Genomic DNA, 24,335 nt, shown 5'->3' with positions numbered 1-24,335 from the left:
CATTATATAACATACTCTAATATTTTATTTTATTTTGCATTTTCAATTTGCCCCTCGCGCTGAGTAAAAGCTTAAAGCAAATTAAAAGGAAAAAAACAAGTGAATTTACGGGTAATAAGTATACTATTATAGTATATTGTATACTATTACAGTATATCGCATATCATTACAGTATACTATAACAATATATTATATACTATAATAGTATATTGTTGCAGTATAACTATATACTCCTATAGTATATTATATATTGTAGCGGTATACTATTAGGTAACTGTGTTCTTCTTCGATATTACAATATACCGTTGCAGTATATTGTAAACTATAATAGTATCCTGTTGCAGTATAGTTATATACTCCAATAGTATATTGTATATCGTAGCAGTATACTATTGGGTAGCCGTGTTCTTTTTTATTTTCAGCTGAAATTTCCAACTCAATCACCTTAATCAGCTCCAAATGCTATCAAATTTCAGTATGAACATCCATAAGGTATTATAAGCAATATTTCAACATTGTTTGGATTTGATCAACATTGTTGAACACTGAAGATTGAAGATGAAGACACAACCAAAATTTGTTATTGAGAGAGAATTGAAAATGTGGAATTTTGCCAAGGTGGAGATTTGTTGAAGTTTGGCAAAATGCCAAAGTCCCACATTGGTTGGGAGTTAAGTTTGGGGGGGATTTTTCCCCTATAAAAGAAGGCCTAATGTTTAGGATTGAAACACACCTCTCATTTGCCTTCTCATCTGTTTAAGGCATTTGTATCTTCTCTCTTTAGTATTATTTCACTTGTATTTTTGGAGTGGAATAAAATATTGGTTGTGTCCGAGGAGTAGGCAAAATTAGCCGAACCTCGTAAATTCTGGTGTTCCCTTTATTGTTGCTTTATTGTCTTATTTATTATTTGGTGGCTGTCATAATTTTTGGTATAGTAGTTGTGACTTATTCACACTATATACATTTGGCTTCCGCAACAATTGGTATCAGAGCCAAGGTACTGTCTAAGTATGCTCTGTGGTTGCAGCATAGTCTGATCTTCCACATCAGAAAAGATTTATCTTGGTAACTGAGTCAAGGTTCTGTCTGAGTATGCTCTGTGGTTGCAGCTTAGTCTGATCTTCTACATCAGAAAGGAAATAATCTTGATTTGTGTCGTCAGCTATTAAATAATATTTGTGTCAAATATGGGAGACAATAAACAAGAAGAATCTACATCAAGTGTCAACAATACGTCATCATTGGCATCTTCGCTTATGACAAGAATTGTGTCAAATGCGAAATTTGCGGTAGAAATTTTTGACGGGTCCGGGCATTTTGGGATGTGGCAAGGCGAGGTTCTAGATGTCCTTTTTCAACAAGGGCTAGATCTGGCCATTGAAGAAAAGAAACCAGATGTTATTGGAGAAGAAGATTGGAAGATTCTCAACCGTGTTGCTTGCGGTACCATTCGATCCTACCTTGCTAGAGAGCAGAAATATCCATACACAAAGGAAACTTCTGCAAGTAAATTATGGAAAGCACTGGAGGATAAATTTTTGAAGAAAAATAGTCAAAATAAATTGTACATGAAGAAGAGACTGTTTCACTTCACCTATGTTCCTGGTACCACGATGAATGAACATATCACCAGTTTCAATAAGTTGGTCACAGATTTGCAAAATATGGATACAACTTATGATGATGGTGACTTGGCCTTGATGTTGTTGGCGTCACTTCCTGATGAGTACGAGCACCTTGAAACTACTCTACTCCATGGAAATGACGAAGTTTCTCTCAGAGAAGTTTGTTCGGCTTTGTACAGCTATGAACAAAGAAAGCGAGAAAAACAGAAGGGCGGAGAAGGAGAAGCACTATTTGTGAGGGGTCGTCCTCAAAATCAAACGAGGACAAAGAAGGGAAGATCCAAGTCAAGATCCAGACCCAGCAAAGATGAATGTGCCTTTTGTCGAGAAAAAGGGCACTGGAAGAAAGACTGTCCGAAGTTGAAGAATAAGGCCAAACATAACAATGGAAAGGCCATTATGGATTCAAATGTAGCTGATTGTGATGATTCAGACTTCTCATTAGTTACAACAGAGTCATCAACATCATCAGACATATGGTTGATGGACTCGGCTTGTAGCTATCATATGTGTCCCAACAGGGACTGGTTTGTGGAATTTCAAGAAGGAGAATATGGAGTCATCCACACAGCGGATAACAGCCCTCTTACCTCATATGGAATTGGTTCAATACGATTAAGGAACCATGATAGAATGATCAGAACATTAACAGATGTTCAATTTGTACCGGATTTGAAGAAGAATCTCATCTCTGTAGGAGCCCTAGAATCAAAAGGGTTCAAAATCATTGCAGAAAATGGAGTGATGAGAGTATGCTCTGGTGCACTAGTGGTAATGAAGGCTAATCGGAAGAATAATAATATGTACCGCTATCGTGGCAGTACAGTTATTGGGACAGCGACAGTGACATCCAGTGACGACAAAGAGGCAGAAGCAACCAAGCTATGGCACATGCGCTTGGGACATGCTGGAGGAAAATCCTTGAAAACTCTATCAGATCAAGGATTGTTAAAAGGAGTAAAGGCTTGCAACTTGGAGTTTTGTGAGCATTGTGTCAAAGGGAAACAGACAAGGGTTAAATTTGGTACAGCGATCCATAATACTAAAGGCATTTTGGATTATGTACACTCTGATGTTTGGGGTCCTTCCAAAACACCTTCATTGGGTGGGAAGCACTATTTTGTAACCTTTGTTGATGATTTTTCTCGAAGAGTGTGGGTGTATACAATGAAAAACAAAGATGAAGTGCTGGGAATTTTTCTCAAATGGAAGACGATGATGGAGAATCAAACAGGCAGGAGGATCAAGTGTATTCGCACAGACAATAGAGGTGAATACAAAAATGATCATTTCAATAAGGTCTGTGAAAATGATGGCATCGTCTGACACTTCACTGTTAGACATACACCACAACAGAATGGAGTGGCAGAGTGTATGAACCGAACCTTGCTGGAGAAGGTACGGTGTATGTTGTCCAATGCTGGCTTGGGCAAAGAATTTTGGGCTGAGGCAATTACATATGCATGCCACCTCATTAATCGTCTACCATCTGCTGCTATTGATGGCAAGACACCATTTGAAAAATGGTATGGAAAGCCTGCTGTAGATTATGACTCTTTGCACGTGTTTGGCTCAACTGCATATTATCATGTGACAGAGTCAAAATTGGATCCAAGGGCAAAGAAGGCTATTTTTATGGGAATTACTTCTGGAGTCAAAGGATATCGCTTATGGTGTCCTATGACAAAGAAAGTAATATTCAGCAGGGATGTTACCTTTGATGAATCTGCTATGGTAAATAAGGTAACAGAAGATACCAAACAAAATGAAGGTGCTTCTAAGCAGGTGGAGTTTGAGGGAAAATTTATTTTTCCTACACAAGAAGCAGAGGAGGAAACAAATGAAGATTACCCTCTGGAAGGAGAGCCAGTAGAGGAGATTCCAACTCAGGAACCTCAACAACAACTTGAATCAATAGCAACCAGCAGGCCAAAAAGAACAATAACGAAACCTGTTCGTCTCATAGAGACGGTTGCTTGTGCAACCTCAATTGTAGCTGATGATGTTCCTACCACTTATAAAGACGCTGTCCAAAGTTCAGAAGAAGATAAGTGGAGGATTGCCATGAATGATGAAATACAGTCCCTTCATCAGAATCATACATGGAGATTGGCCAATCTCCCGAAGGGAAAGAAAGCAATTGGGTGCAAATGGGTATTTGCAAAGAAAGAAGGATTTCCTAACCAAGTAGATGTTCGCTACAAAGCAAGATTGGTGGCCAAAGGATATGCTCAAAAGGAGGGAATTGATTACAATGAAGTGTTTTCTCCAGTTGTAAAACATTCCTCCATTAGAATTATGTTGGCTTTGGTAGCACAATTGGATTTGGAACTAGTTCAGATGGATGTAAAAACTGCGTTTTTACATGGAAACTTGGAGGAGGAAATCTACATGACTCAGCCAGAAGGATTCAAAGTTGCTGGAAAAGAAAATATGGTGTGCAAACTTGAAAAATCGTTGTACGGATTGAAACAATCTTCTAGACAATGGTACAAGCGATTTGACGAGTTTATGTTGCGGCAAGGGTACAAGAGAAGCAAATACGATCATTGTGTGTATTTGCACAAGCTTAAAGATGGTTCCTTTGTATATCTTCTCCTATATGTTGATGATATGTTGATAGCTTCCAAGAATTCGGAAGAAATTGATAAGTTGAAGATTCAACTGAAGAAGGAGTTCGAGATGAAGGATTTGGGTGAGGCAAAGAAAATTCTTGGCATGGAGATAATTAGAGATAGACGTTCAAAGAAACTCTGTTTATCTCAAAAGGAATATTTGAAGAGAGTACTTCAACGTTTTGGCATAGATGACAAGACTAAGCCAGTTAGTACTCCACTTGCTTCCCATTTTAAGCTAAGTACTACTATGTCGCCAATGGATGAAGCTGAACGAGAGTATATGTCAAAGGTACCATACGCAAATGTTGTTGGTAGCTTGATGTATGCAATGGTTTGCACAAGGCCTGACATTTCACAAGTTGTTGGAGTTATTAGCAGATATATGCACAATCCAGGGAAGGAGCATTGGCAAGCTGTGAAGTGGATTCTACGGTATATTCATAATACTGTAGATGTCGGGTTAGTTTTTGAGCAGGAAGACAATCAGTCTGTAGTTGGATATTGTGACTCAGATTTTGCGGGTGATCTGGACAAACGAAGATCAACTACTGGTTATGTGTTTACTTTTGCAAAGGCACCAGTTAGTTGGAAGTCTACTTTGCAGTCAACAGTTGCTTTGTCTACAACAGAGGCAGAGTACATGGCTATTACAGAGGCTGTGAATGAGGCAATTTGGCTTCAAGGATTGCTAAAGGAGCTTGGTGTTGAACAAAAAGGTATCACAATTTTTTGTGATAGTCAAAGTGCTATTCAATTAGCGAAGAACCAAGTTTATCATGCAAGGACGAAGCATATTGATGTTCGGTATCATTTCGTACGAGAAATCATAGAAGAAGGAGGAGTCACGGTGAAGAAAATTCATACTACGGAGAATCCTGCTGATATGCTGACAAAGGTGGTGACTGCGATCAAGTTTCAACATTGTTTGGATTTGATCAACATTGTTGAACACTGAAGATTGAAGATTTAGACACAATCAAAAATTTGAAATTTGTTATTGAGAGAAAATTGAAGATGTGGAATTTTGCCAAGGTGGAGATTTGTTGAAATTTGGCAAATTCTTTGCCCCACATCGGTGGGAAGAGAAGGGTTGGGGGGATTTCCCCCCTATAAAAGAAGGCTTAATGTTTAGGATTTAAACACACCTCTCATTTGCCTTCTCATCTGTTTAAGGCATTTGTATCTTCTCTCTTTAGTATTATTTCACTTGTATTTTTGGAGTGGAATAAAATATTGGTTGTGTCCGAGGAGTAGGCAAAATTAGCCGAACCTCGTAAATTCTGGTGTTCCCTTTATTGTTGTTTTATTGTCTTATTTATTATTTGGTGGCTGTCATAATTTTTGGTATAGTAGTTGTGACTTATTCACACTATATACATTTGGCTTCCGCAACAATTGGTATCAGAGCCAAGGTACTGTCTAAGTATGCTCTGTGGTTGCAGCATAGTCTGATCTTCCACATCAGAAAAGATTTATCTTGGTAACTGAGTCAAGGTTCTGTCTGAGTATGCTCTGTGGTTGCAGCTTAGTCTGATCTTCTACATCAGAAAGGAATAATCTTGATTTGTGTCGTCAGCTATTAAATAATATTTGTGTCAAATATGGGAGACTTATAAACGTAAATATAAATAAAAAACAGAAATTAATTCGAGCCCACTGAATTCACAGTGTTTCCTTAAGGAATTTAATCCCCTCCTAGTACCCAAGGTTATAGATTATTTCCTCCCAGGATAGAACGAATTACACACTGGTGTAGCGGTACTTCAAACCCCAGTGTTTCAACGAACACAAAGTTCGGCAACAAATCACACTTATGGATGCTTTGTTTGTAGTTAAAAACAATGCAGAATAAGGAGGACAACTCAGAAGTCGAATGGAAATTCTGAGAGGAAGGAATGCAAAGTATAGCCAATGTTGAATTCTTACTGAAGAGAATATCAGATTGCAATTCGTTTTTCCAGTGTATACGCAGTGTATACAGAGTGTATATCCAGTATATACATAGTGTATATCTAGTGTATACAAAGTGTATATTAAGTGTATACAGAGTGTATATTAAGTGTATACAGAGTGTTTCGAGTGTTTTTTCCGATGTGTTCTTCTTTCTCTCCAACTTATGCTCTATTTATAGCAGTTATTTGAGAGAAATATGCCCCCTCCATGGTGCAACAAGCACTAGTCTATCATGGAGGAAGAACTTACATGGTGGAATGTACACTTGCTTGGTGGGAGGAGCACTTGCACCATTGTGGGGGGTGCACTAGGCTGCTTATTGCTTAGTGTTGCAACACAATACACGGATTGGAAAACATCCGTTACAAACACGGATTATATCACGTTAATATTCACTATTAACAAATAAATTTGGTCCAAAAAATTAATCAATCGATCGATCATTTGACCAAATCCGAATCCAAATCCAAATCCAAATCCCATTTCCCATTCACTCTAATTTTAAGACTATTTCATCTTAAACAAAAACTCAACAATCCCCCACATGAATGGGGAATGGCTATATCACGGAAGTATGCATGAAAAACTTGTGTGATTTGCAAAGCAAGGATTAATTGCATCTGGATAAGTAGGTTTCCCTTTGAACTTTCCGTAGTGAACTTATGTCGGATATACTCGGTCAATCGGTAGATTTGATATCTTTGAACCGTCGAACTTTAGTGTATACCTAGACAACCATAAGTCACACAATCAACCCTTAACCGTCTTTGGTTCTCATTGTTGTGTTCGTTTCAGCCATGAACACTGCCTGGTTTCATAAGTGCGTAGAGAATTGGCCTTGCAAAATTCTCCTTGAAGCGGCTAACACTTCACACTTACATAGGTGATTCCTAAACGTGTCATCCCGTAGCTACACTATTTGATATACCCTGTATCAAATTTAGAAATCCTTAAAAAGCCTTAATGCTTTATCCTTGGTACTGAACATTGTCTCATCACGAGAATAGACTAAAAAAAATTTTGTTGATAATGTTGAACCGTCATTAATGACTTTGTTTGATCTCCTTGAACCTAGATCTTGGGGTCTCCAGTCTTCTAGGTAGAGTTACCGCCACAATGACTTGTTCTCGGCCATAGTCCCATTCCCCTCGATGATTTCTCAGCTACCTATCTAGTTAGGCCTTTTGTAAGTGGATCCGACACATTATCACTTGACTTTACATAGTCAATCGTGATAATTCCTCTAGAGAGAAGTTGCCTAACGGTTTTATGTCTTCGTCGTATATGACGAGATTTACCGTTATACATAACGCTCCCAGCCCTTCCAATTGTCGCTTGGCTATCACAGTGTATGCATATTGGTGCCAACGGTTTGGGCCAAAATGGAATGTCTTCCAAGAAATTCCGGAGCCATTCAGCTTCTTCACCGGCTTTATCTAAGGCTATGAACTCAGCCTCCATTGTAGAGCGGGCAATACATGTTTGTTTGGACGACTTCCAAGATACCGCTCCTCCACCAATAGTGAATACATATCCACTTGTGGACTTCGAATCAGTTGAACCGGTGATCCAATTTGCATCACAATATCCTTCAATCACCGCAGGATATTTACTGTAGTGCAAATCAAAGTTTTGGGTATGTTCTAAGTATCCCAAAACTCGTTTCATTGCCATCCAATGAGATTGACCTGGATTGCTCGTGTATCGACTTAGTTTACTTATAGCACAAGCTATATCTGGTCGTGTACAATTCATGATGTACATTAAGCATCCCAACACACGAGCATAATCCAATTGTGATATGTTTTGGCCTTTATTCTTTGCTAGTGCAAGATTTACGTCAATTGGAGTCTTTGCAACTTTAAAGTCCAAGTGCTTGAATTTTTCAAGTACTGTCTTAATATAATGAGATTGTGACAATGCCAGACCTTGAGGAGTCTTTTGGATCTTAATCCCCAGAATTAAATCCGCAATTCCCAAGTCATTCATATCAAACTTGCTAGTTAGCATACGCTTAGTAGCATTTATGTTGGCAATGTTATTACTCATTATCAGCATATCATCCACATATAAGCAAACAATGACTATGTGATTTGGAACATTTTTAATGTACACACATTTATCACATTCATTTATCTTAAAACCATTTGACAATATTGTTTGGTCAAATTTTGCATGCCATTGTTTGGGTGCTTGTTTTAGTCTGTAAAGGGACTTAACAAGTCTACATACCTTATTTTCTTTACCTGGAACCACAAACCCTTCAGGTTGTTCCATGTAAATTTCTTCCTCCAACTCTCCATTTAAGAAGGTCGTTTTAACATCCATTTGATGAATTTCAAGACCATACACTGCAGCTAATGTTACTAACATCCGTATGGACGTAATCCTTGTAACTGGGGAGTATGTATGAAAGTAGTCAAGACCTTTTCGTTGTCTATACCCTTTGACAACAAGTCTTGCCTTGAATTTATAAATAGTGCCATCATCTTTCATTTTTCTCTTAAAATCCATTTAGAACTCAAAGGTTTATTTCCAGGAGGAAGATCAACCAATTCTCATGTATGGTTGTTCAATATGGATTCTATTTCACTATTGACTGCCTCTTTCCAGAACAATGATTTCGAAGAAGACATAGCTTTTTAAAATGTTCGAGGCTCATTTTCCAATAAGAAAGTCACAAAATCTGGTCCAAACGAAGTAGATGTTCTTTGACGTTTACTACGTCTTGGATCCCCCTGATTAAATGTACTTTATTTTGTTTCTTCCCGAAGTCATTTAGATCCTTCACCAATCGACTCACATTCCTTTTTATACGGATATATATTTTCAAAGAACTCAGCATTATCTGATTCTATAACCGTATTATTATGAATGTTGGGATTTTCTGATTTATGAACTAGAAATCGATATGCTTTACTATTAGTCGCATATCCTATGAAAACACAATCAACTGTTTTCGGTCCTATTTTTACCCTTTTGGGTTTAGGAACTTGCACCTTTGCCAAACACCCCCACACTTTAAAATAATTCAAGTTGGGCTTCCTTCCTTTCCATTTTTCATATGGAATGGATTGTGTTTTACTATGGGGTACTCGATTTAGTATTCGGCTGGCCGTAAGAACGGTTTCCCCCCACAAGTTCTATGGCAAACCATAACTTATCAACAATGCGTTCATCATCTCCTTTAATGAACGATTCTTTCTTTCCGCAATCCCATTGGATTGGGGCGTGTAAGGGGCTGTTGTTTGATGAATAATTCCATATTCTAAACATATTTGTTCAAAAGGAGATTCATATTCACCACCCCTATCACTTCTTATCATTTTGATTTTCTTGTTAAGTTGCGTTTCAACTTCATTTTTGTATTGCTTGAATGCGTCTATTGCTTCATCTTTACTATTAAGTAAGTAAACATAGCAATATCGAGTACTATCGTCAATAAAAGTTATGAAATACTTCTTTCCACCGCGAGATGGTATTGACTTCATGTCACAAATATCTGTGTGAATTAAGTCTAAAGGATTTGAATTCCTTTCAACCGACTTATAAGGATGTTTAACATACTTAGATTCCACACATATTTGACATTTTGATTTTTCGCATTCAAACTTAGGCAATACTTCCAAGTTTATCATTTTTCGCAAGGTTTTATAATTGACATGACCTAAACGTACATGCCATAAATCATTTGACTCAAGTAAGTAAGAAGAAGCTGAAGTTTTATTATTAGTTTCAACAACTATTACATTCAGCTTGAAAAGGCCCTCAGTAAGGTAACCTTTTCCTACAAACATTTCATTCTTACTAATCACTACCTTGTCAGATACAAAAACGCACTTGAAACCGTGTTTTACAAGAAGTCCAGTAGAGACTAAGTTCTTCCTAATCTCGGGAACATGAAGGACGTTGTTCAAAGTCATGACCTTGCCAGAAGTCATCTTGAGAAATATCTTTCTGTATCCTTCAATTTTTGTTGTAGCAGCATTTCCCATAGAGAGCGTCTCTTCGGGTCCAGCAGAAGCATATGTAGAAAATGCTTCCCTCACAGCACAAACATGGTGAGTGGCTCCAGAATCAATCCACCACTCCTTTGGGTTTCCTACCAGGTTGCATTCAGAAAGCATGGCGCACAAGTCATCAACATCATCATGCTTTTCTACCATGTTTGCTTGACCCCTTTGCTTGTCTTTCTTCCGAGCACGACACTCCGTAGATTTGTGTCCGGTTTTCCCACAGTTGTAGCAGTTTCCACTGAACCGCTTCTTGCTTGGGTTGTATTTCGGACCAGAAGCCTTCTTTCTCTTTTTGTTATCTTCAACAATATTTGCTCCCATTATTGTTGAATTTCCACGGCCTCTCCTTTCAGCAGCTTTATTGTCCTCTTCGATTCTCAATCGAACAATGAGATCTTCAAGGGACATCTCCTTTCGTTTGTGTTTCAAATAATTTTTAAAGTCCTTCCACAATGGAGGCAACTTCTCAATTATTGTTGCTACTTGGAATGCCTCATTGATGACAAGAACTTCAGCGAAAATTCCGTTAGTAAAATTACTAAAAAATTTACTTTCAACATTAGCATTTATTTTAAATATACCTTCAGCAAGTAGATCATGAATAATCACTTGTAACTCCTGGACTTGTGTAATAACAGACTTGCTATCTACCATTTTGTAGTCCAAAAATTTTGCAGCGACGAATTTCTTCATCCCGACATCTTCAGTTTTGTATTTCTTTTCAAGCGCATTCCACAATTCTTTTGACGTCTCCACGCCACTGTATACATTATACAGATTATCCTCCAGTCCGCTAAGAATATAATTCCTGCACAAGAAGTCAGAATGCTTCCACGCCTCAATCACGAGAAAGCTATCATTCTCTGGAGTTTCATCTGGAAGATCAGGAACATCTTCCTTGATGAACTTCTGTAGACATAACGTAGTCAAGTAGAAGAACATCTTTTGCTGCCAGCGCTTGAAATCCATCCCGGAAAATTTTCCGGGTTTCTCTGTCGGTGCCAACGCCGGAGTTCCACTTGTCGATGTGTTGGCAGTCATCACCGGAACAGCTTGATTTCCGTCATTCGCCAGTTTTACTGTAAAAATGACACAAACAAACGTTTAAAACTGGAGTGAAAATCACGTAGATTTTAATCTCCAACAAAACGCCACGAAGGCTTTAAAACTGGAGTAAAAATCACCTAGATTTTAATCTCCAACAAACCGCCACGAAGGCTTTACTCTCCAAACGGGAGTACACAAAAACCACAAAGGTTATAGTTTCCAGAATAATAAAAGTAACACAAATACAGAAATTAAAATTATTAAATTCCTTAATATTGTTGTTCCCTATGTACTTGTAAATAATGATTCTGGAAATTAGAACGTTAGCTTATAAACGTAAATATAAATAAAACAGAAATTAATTCGAGCCCAGTGAATTCACAGTGTTTTTTTCTTAAGGAATTTAATCCCCTCCTAGTACCCATAGATTATTTCCTCCCAGGATATAACAAATTACACACTGGTATAGCGGTACTTCAAACCCCAGTGTTTCAGCGAACACAAAGTTCGGCAGCAAATCACACTTATGGATGCTTTGTTTGTAGTTAAAAACAATGCAGAATAAGGAGGACAACTCAAAAGTCGAATGGAAATTCTGAGAGGAAGGAATGCAAAGTATAGCCAATGTTGAATTCTTACTGAAGAGAATATCAGATTGCAATTTGTTTTTCCAGTGTATACGCAGTGTATACAGAGTGTATATCTAGTATATACATAGTGTATATCTAGTATATACATAGTGTATATCTAGTGTATACAGAGTGTATATTAAGTGTATACAGAGTGTTTCGAGTGTTTTTTCCGATGTGTTCTTCTTTCTCTCCAACTTATGCTCTATTTATAGCAGTTATTTGAGAGAAATCCGCCCCCTCCATGGTGCAACAAGCACTAGGCTATCATGGAGGAAGCACTTACATGGTGGAATGTACACTTGCTTGGTGGGAGGAGCACTTGCACCATTGTGGGAGGTGCACTAGGCTGCTTATTGCTTAGTGTTGCAACACGATATACGGATTGGAAAATATCCGTTACAAACACGGATTATATCACGTTAATATTCACTATTAACAAATAAATTTGGTCCAAAAAATTAATCAATCGATCGATCATTTGACCAAATCCGAATCTGAATCCAAATCCAAATCTCATTTCCCATTCACTCTAATTTTAAGACTATTTCATCTTAAACAAAAACTCAACATGACTATGTTTTTTACTTTCCCCAGGTGGGTTAATTTATGTAATGGTAATCTTCATTCACTAATTTAAAATCCTAAATTCGTCTATATTTGCGTTGGGCAATTTTCAGTTAGTTTGGTCTGCTGATGCTTGAGTTTGTGTGTTGGGTGTCTAAATAACCGGGTAAATAGTTTGGGCCCATGGATAGGAGTAGTAAATAGTTGGCCTAGGCATTAAAGGGTAAATAATTTGGAATTAATAGGTATAAAGTGAGATTTTCTCTTCCTCTTTTTTTTTAAAACATTTCAACACACAAAAAATATGTATTTTTCTTTAAACAAATGGATACAAGGACAAATGAATCCGTTATTTACATAGCATTTTTTTAGAGTGATTGGGGAAGGAAAAGAAGTGGGAAAACTAGAGGAAAAGTTGAGGTGCAAAGATGAATTGGTAAAAACAAGGAAAAATAGTGTTTCGGTGCTCACAAGTGGAAGTCCTAAAGCACCAATCTTTACGTTGTTTCTTGAGTCATTGTGGATAAAATTCGACTTTAAAAGCTTATCTTCTGTAGTGCCAGTCATGGCATGTCCACTGTGGAGGGATCAAAGTTGTGACGCTCAGCTCATTCAAGATGTTTGGAACACTGGCATTAGTGTGTACGCCAATGAAGAAGGTATCATTGAAAGAGATGAGTTCGAACGATGTACAAAGATCGTGATGGAAGAAGGAGAGCAAAGGGAGGAGCTTAGAAAGAATGCCAAGAAATGGAAGGATTTGGCATTCTAAATACTTGTCCCTCCGATCCAATTTATGTAATATAGATCGGAGTATGATGAGTAAACTAATAAATTTTTGGTATTAATTCAGACATAAAATATTCAAATTTTTGAAATGAAATTTAGAACGAAATAAAAGATAACTATTCAAAATATTTCAAAAATATTCACAAAAGCGGAATAAGAAAAAACTCGTTTGACTCACTAAATTAATAATAAGTGTATCATATACAACCTTTTCATTGGCTATCATTGTCTAAAAAGGCAAACTGTTGTGACATATTTCTCGGCAATTTCTTGTTGTTTACAAGAATTTTTACCCTATATGATTTGGTGGCTAGCAACATTTCTTGAAAATATCGAAGAAAATGATTTGTATAAAATTCTTGTTGTCACTGCAAACGTCATTACTCTTTTTCCATTTCAAGCATTTTCTATTATATAAACCCTCATTAAAACCTTAGACAATTGTAAACAATTCTACTAGAAATTAAAATTCTGTCTTACACCAAAAGAAAATATGGAAAAATTGAAGAATGAATGCCATGTTCTTCTTGTAACATTTCCAGGACAAGGTCATATTAATCCATCTCTTCAATTTTCCAAACAATTAGCTAATTTGGGAGTGAAAGTCACTTTTTCAACAAGCTTAACAGCTTTCAATCGCATAAAAAATCTCCCAACAATAGAAGGGTTAACCTTTGCTCCTTTCTCTGATGGCTATGATGGAATTTTAAAGGATCAGTAGATGAGTTACATTCATTTTATTCTTCCTTGATTAGTCACGGGTCCGAATTCGTACCAGACTCGTTACATCCAGAGCGGCCGAGTGCCGCCCTTTCACGCGTATTATTTACACGACCATTATGGCTTGGGTTGGTTTAGTGGCCAAGAACATTAATGTCCCATCCACACTTTTTTGGATCCAACCAGCCACAGTTTTCGATATTTATTATTATTGCTTCACTGATTACAATAATAGTATACCCAGTATATTTCCACAAGTGGGATCAATGCTGATTATTTCAAGAATTGTTCTGAAGATCAAGTTGTAGAGCTTCCAGGATTGCCTCAGCTGAGTCGTCGCGATTTTCCTTCGTTTGTGTTCACTGATGTGAATTCTAGTTATGGTTGGGGAGTTAAATCTATTATAGACCATATTGAGCTATTGAATAGTGAAGAAAATCCAAGAATACTTGTGAATACTTTTGATGCATTGGAACCTAATGCTTTGAGGGTTTTGAAAAATTTAACAATGGTAGGAATTGGCCCTTCAATTCCTTCGGTTTTTGTTGATGGAAAAGATCCTTCTGATACTTCATTTGGAGCTGATTTGAGACGAAGTTCGGAAAATTACATGGAGTGGTTGGATACAAGGAGTAAAGAATCAGTTATTTACATAGCATTTGGTAGCTATTCTGAGATATCAAGTCAATTGATGGAAGAAATAGCTCAAGGATTAGTAAAATGTGGAAGACCATTTTTGTGGGTGATTAGAGAAGGAAAAGAAGGGGAGAAGTTAGAGGAAAGATTGACTTGTAAAGAGGAATAGGAAAAAAAAGGGGAAAATAGTGTCTTGATGTCCACAAGTGGAAGTTTTACAACACACTTAGTTGGATTGTTTCTTGACTCATTGTGGATGAAATTCGACTTTAGAAAGCTTATCTTCTGGAACCCCAGTTGTGGCATGTCCGTTGTGGACGGATCAAGGTTGTAATGCTAAGCTCATTCAAGATGTTTGGAAGACTGGCGTTAGAGTGAATGCCAATGAAGAAGGTCTCGTCGAAAGAGATGACTTCACGCGGTGTATAGAGATCGTGATGGAAGGAGAGAAAAGGGAGGAGATTAGAGAGAATGCCAAGAAATGGAAGGATTTAGCTAAGGAAGCTATGAATGAAAATGGTTCATCCAATGTAAATCTCAAGGTTTATGTTAACGAGATTTTACTCGATCATTATTAAAATTTTCTTTTTTCTCATCGTAAAGTATAGTTTTCATGTTGAGAGAGTGAAGTTATGTAATGCAGCTGATGACCTTAATAAAATAGCTAATTAATTGAAGTTTTTTTGTGTGTCTGTTGTTGGTGGAGCATCCTTTTGTTGTTCAATGAGCAACTAGTATGGCATACTTAGAATTTCCCATGGTTTATGTTCATATCTAATTCATATGGTCATATTTCTTTCTTCCTGTCTGTTTTTGCAGGGGTATCCCGGTGTCGATTTTTTATTCGGTTTAATCACGTGGAATTTTGTCTTGAATTTGGAATTAATTAAACAAAGTGGTTTTTGGAGTTTAAAAAAATGATCTTGCACTCAACATTATTACGATGAAATAGACAACATTGCACTAGGCTCCACTTGTGAGATTATATTTGGGTTTGTTGTTGTTGTTGAGAGTACAATATCGCACTAGGCAAAACCTTTATGGAAGAGAGCATAATATTGACCTAATTTGAACCTTGACACTAGGGGTGTACATGTATCGGGTTGGTTCGGTTTTTATTAAACCAAACCAAACCAACTATATCGGTTTGGATTGGTTCGATTTTATCGGATTTTTTGGGTTTTTCGATTTTTTTTACTTTAATATTATTTCAATCTTACTGTGTTAAATTTTTTATAAGTAAATATATGTTTAATAAAAATATAAAAAGTTGACAAACATATTATCTATTAAAATATTCTTATGAGAGAATTTTTAGTAATACATAATAGTTATTTTTTTAGTCCTCTGACAATAATGTTTCGTTGATGAACACTTTCAAGGTTAACCGAATTTAGTAATTAAACCTAAAAATCAATATGATACCTAAATAATAATAGTCACTTCACATTCGAAAAAGATATAAATATTTAATAGATCTTAACATATGATATGAATATGGAAGAATAAAGAGATTGATGCATTTCAGTAACACTTAATGAGAAAGTGATCATATAACCCATTATTTAAAGTTAATAAATATGGAGCACTTCATATACTATTAAATATTATATCCCGCAAGATAATCCCAAATATTTCTAGATATTTTTTAAAGAAAGTTCTATATAAAATCTTAAAAGTACATATAAATATTATATATTTATATGTCGGTTTGGTTCGGGGTTTTTTACTCAATACCAAACCAAATCAAACCAAACCTAGTCTGGTTTTTTAATCGGTTTGGTTTGACTTTTCGGTTTGGTGCGGTTTTCAGTTTTGGCCACTATAGTGTTGTACTGGACATTATAGCTTTACACAAGGCCTCCGCGCCTTCAGTTAGGGGCGAAGGCAGAAATCGAGTTACGAGTTTACCCGGACCTAATAACATTTGTTTAAACAATGTATTTTGTGACGTTTAGAGCATAGACGTTATAGCGCTAGTCATTGAAATAGTATGTTAAAAAGGGGCTCGTCTCGGAAGTTCTTGATTTACTTCGTCACAAAGAAGCGGATAGAAGCAAATCCTGATCAATAATGGCTGTATCTGCAAAGCAGATAGCCACATTGAGCAGATCTATCTGCAGAGAGTAAAGCACCGTATTGTGGTTATATAAAGCTAAGGGTTTGTATGTATAATGTGTTTGAAATCTTAAAACTTAGAGAAAAATAGACACATGATTATAGCTGTAGAAATGTGCTGGGAATTTATATAACATCGTGGTGGATACCTTACTGAAAGACTGTAAACGAAATCGAGAGAATTTTGTGGAAATTTTCTGTGTATTCATTCTGTACAGAGACAATCTATATATAAGATTATTCTATGAAAGCATAAAAGAATCAAAATAACCACCTATACATGTGTCTAAATCCTATTTGCTAGCTAATAACAAAATATAACTGAAGAATATTCTTTTGCTATGTACATATCCCATGTGACAGATTTTGAAACTTGGGATCTAGTGTTGTGTAGTTGTAGAATAAGCTATGGTGTTCTTCATCTGAATGGTTATTATTTAATCTATCATGTTTTTGCACATCCGTTGAGATGAGGACACGTGGAGAGATAAAAAAGAGAGAAGTCCAAATGTGTTATTGACCTAGAAGTATCTGAAATGTTATCTTTTGTCTGAAAACCTAGAAGTTTCCTTTCTTCTTCTTCTTTATGAGAGAGACCAGCACCAGCTACCATAGTTGTCATTAGCGATGTCATCTCAACATCCCCCCTCAAGGTGGAGGGTAGAGAAATTACCCCCAGCTTGCCAATAGCAGAGCTATGTATCTCAATACTCGAAGGGCAGCTGTGAAGTGAGAAGACCTGGGCTGCTGCATATACTGACTTAATTTCAAGACTGTGAAGGATAAGTCGGGCCTTGTGTGGGTTAGATAGTTCAGCTTCCCCACAAGGTGTCGATAAATGGTGGGATCACTTAGCAAAGGCCCTTCTTCAGCACTCAATTTGACAGAAGGTTCCAGAGGTGAAGAAACACAAGGGAGAGCAGAGACACCAAACTCCTTCAATAAATCCAAGGTGAATTTTCTTTGACACATAATTATGCCCTGTTTTTCTCGAAGTATTGTCACACCTCCTTTTACCGCCCCCGCGAGGGTACAAGGAGTTTTTCCCAATTAAAGGACAATCGAACAGGATTTATTTGTTTATTTCAGAGTCGCCACTTGGGAGATTTAGGGTGTCCCAAGTCACCAATTTTAATCCCGAGTCGAGGAAAAGAATGACTCCATATTACAGTCTGCGTATCAGAAATCCGGATAAGGAATTCTGTTAACCCGGGAGAAGGCATTAGGCATTCCCGAGTTCCGTGGTTCTAGCACGGTCGCTCAACTGTTATATTCGGCTTGATTATCTGATTTTATACAAATATGAACTTATGTGCAAATTTTATCTTTTTACCGCTTTCATAATTGTTATTATTATTTTTACAAGAATGTGAACATTGTTTAAAACATGTCTTTGGATTACGTCACATGAAATGCACCCGCAATCCGGAACACATTTTTATTCAATGTTTTGGGATTTGGATTTGGGTCGCATGAAATACGCACCCGAGTTTAAGAAGATAACATTATTAAATACGCGCCTAAAGCGACTAGCGTATCATTATTTTGGGTAGGGCCGTGAAATTTGCTAAAACGGCTCCTCCCGAATTCTAAGCAATTAAATGTACATTTATTGAGGGCCCCACAATCTATACATTTTATTAAGCAAGGCTCATCTCATTTATTTTAAATGGACAAATCTTAAAGCGACTACATTTTTCTATAAAAATTAGTCTCTAAAATAAAGAAAGAAAATCCTAATTAATTACTAGCTTTTTTATTATTTTAAGAAAACATGGCATGCTAATTGTTAGATTAATACAAATATTGATGAAAAAGGAATTTTACTCAAAATTTTGAAATTATAAATAAAATAAAAAATCGACAACTAATATCCAAAAGAATCAAATACAACTCAGTATTGTTATAAAAAAAATTATTGAGATTAATTATTCACAACCATTTGAAACTAGATTTAACCATAATTACTAAAGCTTATTAGAAAGTTTATTAGACTTAAAGGTTCTTCTAATCTTGCTTGAACTCAAATCATGCTTTAATGCCTAATTTACGAAATTTAATTTAAATTTATGCCTTAGCTAAATTTAGCTACTTATTCATGATTAACCTACTGTTGATAATCTTGAAACCTTCATAACTAGTGAATTAACCTGTTTTGTCAAACCGATTCATTAAAGACTAACTTATGTTATTTTTTCTTATTTCAATTATTATTCAGTAATACATGAAATAGCTTAAATACAATCAACAAAAGGAACAAAGAAAAACGAAATTAAAACTTCAAAATTTCATTCTTCATATGTATTCATGCTTCCACATTATTAGCTTGCAATAGCTAGTATTACAGTCGTGTACCTGGTATTGGAAACAAAAGAAGATGAAGATGAGAATCAGCAGCAGTAATAACAATACAGCACAGCAACAACAGTCCAGCAACAGTAACAACCCAGGAACAGAGATTGCAAACCGGTGGAGTATTAATCCCAAAACAAAAGCTTCAAGCTTTGATGAAACAACCACAATTAATGCTGATTTCAAACAATGAAAGAAAGCAGAAGATTTTTTTTAGTTTTTTTTTATTTGAAAATTTTAATATTTTTCGGAATTTTTCTTTCTCTCTTAAATATTCAGCTCTTTTTTTTTCTCTCTCTCTATTCTTATTCTCTGTCCTCAAATCTGATTCAAGACCTCCTATTTTTTTTTTCTCATCCCAAACCCTTTAATCCATTAATAAAACCATACTTTCTCCTACCAAACCCATTATCTTCTCAGTCATCCCCCACTACATTAAACCAACCCATTACATCTTGTCTCACATGCCTACCATAAACAATTACCATATTCCCCTCCACTACATTTTGCCTTGTCCCCCATTTATATTAAACAACTATATCACCTACACCCCATTACATTTTGTCCCCCATGCTTAACATAAAAAATTATTCAAAAATGTTCAATTACCAGACTACCCCTTCGACCTTATTGAAATTACCAATTTACCCCTGAACGTACTGCAAATTACCAAACTACCCCAACAAACAACAAAGAAACAACTAAAATTATCTTGATTGAACAACATCTTTAACAACAAACAAACCTACTTTCAGATTCAACACCAACAAACATGTATATTCAGATTTCTAAATTCAATAATCATTTGAACTTAAAATTAAATCTAACAACATTACAACCAACAATTTCTATATTAAAACTAAACAAGATCATGAAGCAAGCTGAAGAAATAATCATAAATGATAAACAACAAACAAGAAAATCAAACTATACAAATTTCGGATTCAAGATCAACCAAACAAAGTATGAACATAAATGAAAAGATTCAACAACAATAACAAACAAACTTTATTCAAACTTCGAATTAAACTTAAACAAAACAAATAAACATATTCAAATCACTAATCTTCAAATAATCAATTAATCTTTCTTAATTAAATCCAACAAAAATTATAACAAAGATACATGATCCAAAAATTAAAACCAAAACATAACTTCACATTAAATCACTGAATTAAAAACGAACTTCAAAAAATGAATACGAATTAAATCTATATTAACAACAAACAACGGATTTAAACGATTTAAACTAACACCTTTCTATATTAAAACTAAATCCTCTTAAAATTAATAAAACAAACTGAAAAATAATTAAATTGAATCTTCAACTTAAATCTAACAACAATATAATTAAACTAACAATTTTTATCTAAAAATAAATAAGAAAAATAAAGCAAACTTATGCTAATTCAAAATCTGAAAATATCAAACAAATTATGGACGAAATAGAACTTAGAAAAACTAACCGTGAATGACCAACGACGAACATCGAACGAACTCTAAACGAAACCAACGAAACTTGGACATAAACGGACTTGAAGACGACGAAGCAACAAGCATCAGTCGAGGTGAAAGATGAAGAAGAATGCAGCAAGAAGCAGAAGCAGCTGGAACGGCAGCAGCAGCAGCGTAGCTGGAACGGCAGCAGCAGCAGCGGCGCAGCAACGGAAGCAGCAGTAGCGGCACAGCAACGACAGCTGAAGCAACTCGACGCAGCAGGAAGGAGCAGATGATGCAGTAGGGGAAGCCATGGATGAGCTCAAACTCGACGATGACGAAGCTCGATGGAGGAGGGCAGCTATGGAGTTGTTGGTGCGTGTGTGTGTGAGTGTGAGTGTGACGGGGTGAGGTGGGGCAGCCATGGGAAGGGCATGGGATGGTTTTAGGGTTAGGGAGGGTGGTTTGGAGAAGAAAAGAGAAAGGGGGGGGGGGCGGATGTCTTAGTCTAGGTTTTTTAGGTTTTTTCTCTTTCTTTTTTTTTTGTTTTGTTTTGTTTTTGAAATGCAAGATAGGGGTGTTGGGTTATAGATTGGGTCGACCCGGTTTGAAATGGACCGGGTCGTGGGTAAGGTTGGACAATTGTTTGGGCCTGGGGTTGAAATTTGAAAAAGTGGCCTAATCCGATTTTTCTTTGTATTTTTGCTCTTTTTCTTCTTTTATTTTTCTAGAACTAAATTATAAAAATACTTAAATTATTATTAAGAACTAAATTAAGTTATAAAAGCGCAAATTAATTCCCAATAACAATTAACGCATAATTAAGTAATAATTAAGCATAAAATTGTACAATTGAACATTAAATGCTAAAAATGCAAAAGATGCCTATTTTTGTAATTTTTTAATTTTTGTAAAACAAACTTAATTACTAACAATTGTAGAATTAAATCCTACATACAAAATGCGACATATTTTTGAATGTTTTATTAATTTAGCAAATAAACATGCACAAACAAATACAAATAATTATCCAAAAATATCACAACAATTCTAAAAATTGCACACCAAGGAAAATCATTTTTTTTTAATTTTTTTTTGGAGTAATTCTCATATAGGGCAAAAATCACGTGCTTACAGCTGCCCTTCTTTGCCCGAAGACACGAAGGGTTTTCGTGCAAAGATAAAGTGAGCGATTTTTGCACATCCGAGTACTCCGTGTGAAGCATTTTTTTTAATTTTTTTTTTTGAAAAAGATTTGACTGAACCTTTGCTTCTGAGGTTTCCTACATATCCTGGGCTAAACAGGAATCAGGTCAATGTAGTTCGGGAAGTTTTGGTAGCTGGGACTATCGTGGGGCTGCAATGTTACTGCTGTTGCATGCTATTACCACTGCTTACCGATCTCCTTGTTACACCGTGCTATAAGAAAACAAGAAGCTAGGCTAGACTGCAACTTGTTCTTGTTGCCTTGCTTTCTTGTCTGCTTGCGTTTCTTCCGGTGCTTTTCTACCAAGACTTCTGGCCCTTTGCTTTTCTGAATACCAGTTTTCATCATTTTGTTCGGTCCGCTGGGGACATGGCTTTCTTCATTAAGCTTTTTGGCGGTTCCTCTGGGGATACGACTCTCTTCATCAGATTTATTATGCTGGGCATGATTTAATGTTCACCTGCCACTTCTTTCAAAATGCGTCTTTTCTTCCTTTTGACACATGCACTTGAGTTTGTGCTGGGACCTCTTGTTGCAACCTTCTGCTTCCCGGTGCTGGGGATTTTTATTGTTTCCTGCTGGGGATTCCTGCTGTAACCTTCTTCTTTACTGCCTTCTGACTTGATCTTGAAATGTATTCCTCTATTGTATGCGCGGGCTCCCAACTTCAACATTTGAAAAGTAAAGACTGAAATGTATTCCTCTATTCTTATGGGCGGGCTCCCAACTTCAATACTTGAAAAGTAATACTGAAATGTATTCCTCTGTTATATGGGCGGGCTCCCAACTTCAACACTTGAAATGTAATACTGAAATGTATTCCTCTGTTCTTATGGGCGGGCTCCCAACTTCAATATTTGAAAAGTAATACTGAAATGTATTTCTCTGTTTTATGGGCGGGCTCCCAACTTCAACGCTTGAAATGTAAAGACTGAAATGTATTCCTCTGTTTTATGGGCGGGCTCCCAACTTTAACGCTTGAAATGTAAAGACTGAAACGTATTCCTCTATTATATGGGCGGGCTCCTAACTTCAACGCTTGAAATGTAATACTGAATATATTCCTCTGTTATATGGGCGGGCTCCCAACTTCAATACTTGAAATGAAAAGATTGAAATGTATTCCTCTGTTATATGGGCGGGCTCCCAACTTCAACGCTTGAAATGTAAAGACTGAAACGTATTCCTCTATTATATGGGCGGGCTCCCAACTTCAACACTTGAAATATAATACTGAATATATTCCTCTGTTATATGGGCGGGCTCCCAACTTCAACACTTGAAATGAAAAGACTAAAATGTATTCCTCTGTTATATGGGCGGGCTCCCAACTTCAATACTTGAAATGTAAAGACTGAAATGTATTCCTCTATTCTTTGGGCGGGCTCCCAACTTCAATACTTGAAATGTAAAGACTGAAATGTATTCCTCTGTTCTTTGGGCGGGCTCCCATCTTCAATACTTGAAAAGTAATACTGAAATCTATTCCTCTGTTCTATGGGCGGGCTCCCAACTTCAACACTTGAAATGAAAAGACTGAAATGTATTCCTCTGTTATATGGGCGGGCTCCCAACTTCAACGCTTGAAATGAAAAGACTGAAATGTATTCCTCTGTTCTATGGGCGGGCTCCCAACTTCAACAACAACTTTAAAAATAAAATGTCATTCCTTTCTTTAAGTTGGCGAGATTTCAACAACTTTTTTTATAAAATAAAACGCCATTCCTCTCTTCAGGCGGGCTCCTGACTTCAAAAACAACTTTAAAAATAAACGTCATTCCTCTCTTCAGGCGGGCTCCTGATTTCAACAACAACTTTAAAATAAACGCCATTCCTCTCTTCAGGCGGGCTCCTGACTTCAACAACAACTTTTAAAATAAATGCCTTTCCTCTCTTCAGGCGGGTCCTGACTTCAACAACAACTTTAAAATAAACGTCATTCCTCTCTTCAGGCGGGCTCCTGACTTTAACAACAACTTTTAAAATAAATGCCTTTCCTCTCTTCAGGCGGGTCCTGACTTCAACAACTTTAAAATAAACGCCATTCCTCTCTTCAGGCGGGCTCCTGACTTCAACAATAACTTTAAAATAAACGTCATTCCTCTCTTCAGGCGGGCTCCTGACCTCAACAATAATTTTGAAAAATAAAATGTCATTCCTTTCTTTAGGTTGGCGAGATTTAAACAACTTTAAAATAAAACGTCTTTCCTCTCTTCAGGCGGGCTCCTGACTTCAACAACAACTTTGAAAATAAACGTCATTCCTCTCTTCAGGCGGGCTCCTGACCTCAACAACAATTTTGAAAAATAAAATGTCATTCTTTTCTTTAGGTTGGCGAGATTTAAACAACTTTAAAATAAAACACCTTTTCTCTCTTCAGGCGGGCTCCTGATTTCAACAACAACTTTAAAATAAAATGTCATTCCTTTCTTTAGGTTGGCGAGATTTCAACAACTTTTAAAAATAAAACGTCTTTCCTCTCTTCAGGCGGGCTCCTGACTTCAACAACAATTTTGAAAATAAAACGCCTTTCCTCTCTTCCGGCGGGCTCCTAACTTCAAATAAACAACTTTAAAAATAAACGTCATTCCTCTCTTCAAGCGGGCTCCTGACTTTAA

The 24,335-nt window shown here is 36.5% G+C and overlaps 1 pseudogene; it reads left to right on the top strand.

Moving 5' to 3' along the window:
- Positions 1-13,684: 13,684 nt before the first annotated feature.
- LOC104241410 (UDP-glycosyltransferase 75C1-like) lies at positions 13,685-15,280 on the top strand (annotated as a pseudogene).
- The last annotated feature ends 9,055 nt before the right edge of the window (positions 15,281-24,335 follow it).

The sequence above is a fragment of the Nicotiana sylvestris genome, chromosome 1, assembly GCF_000393655.2.
Source record: "Nicotiana sylvestris chromosome 1, ASM39365v2, whole genome shotgun sequence".
In the NCBI taxonomy this organism is placed as follows: domain Eukaryota; kingdom Viridiplantae; phylum Streptophyta; class Magnoliopsida; order Solanales; family Solanaceae; genus Nicotiana; species Nicotiana sylvestris.
Note: the sequence above shows the minus strand (reverse complement) of the source record. Positions and strands in the feature narration are given on the sequence as shown.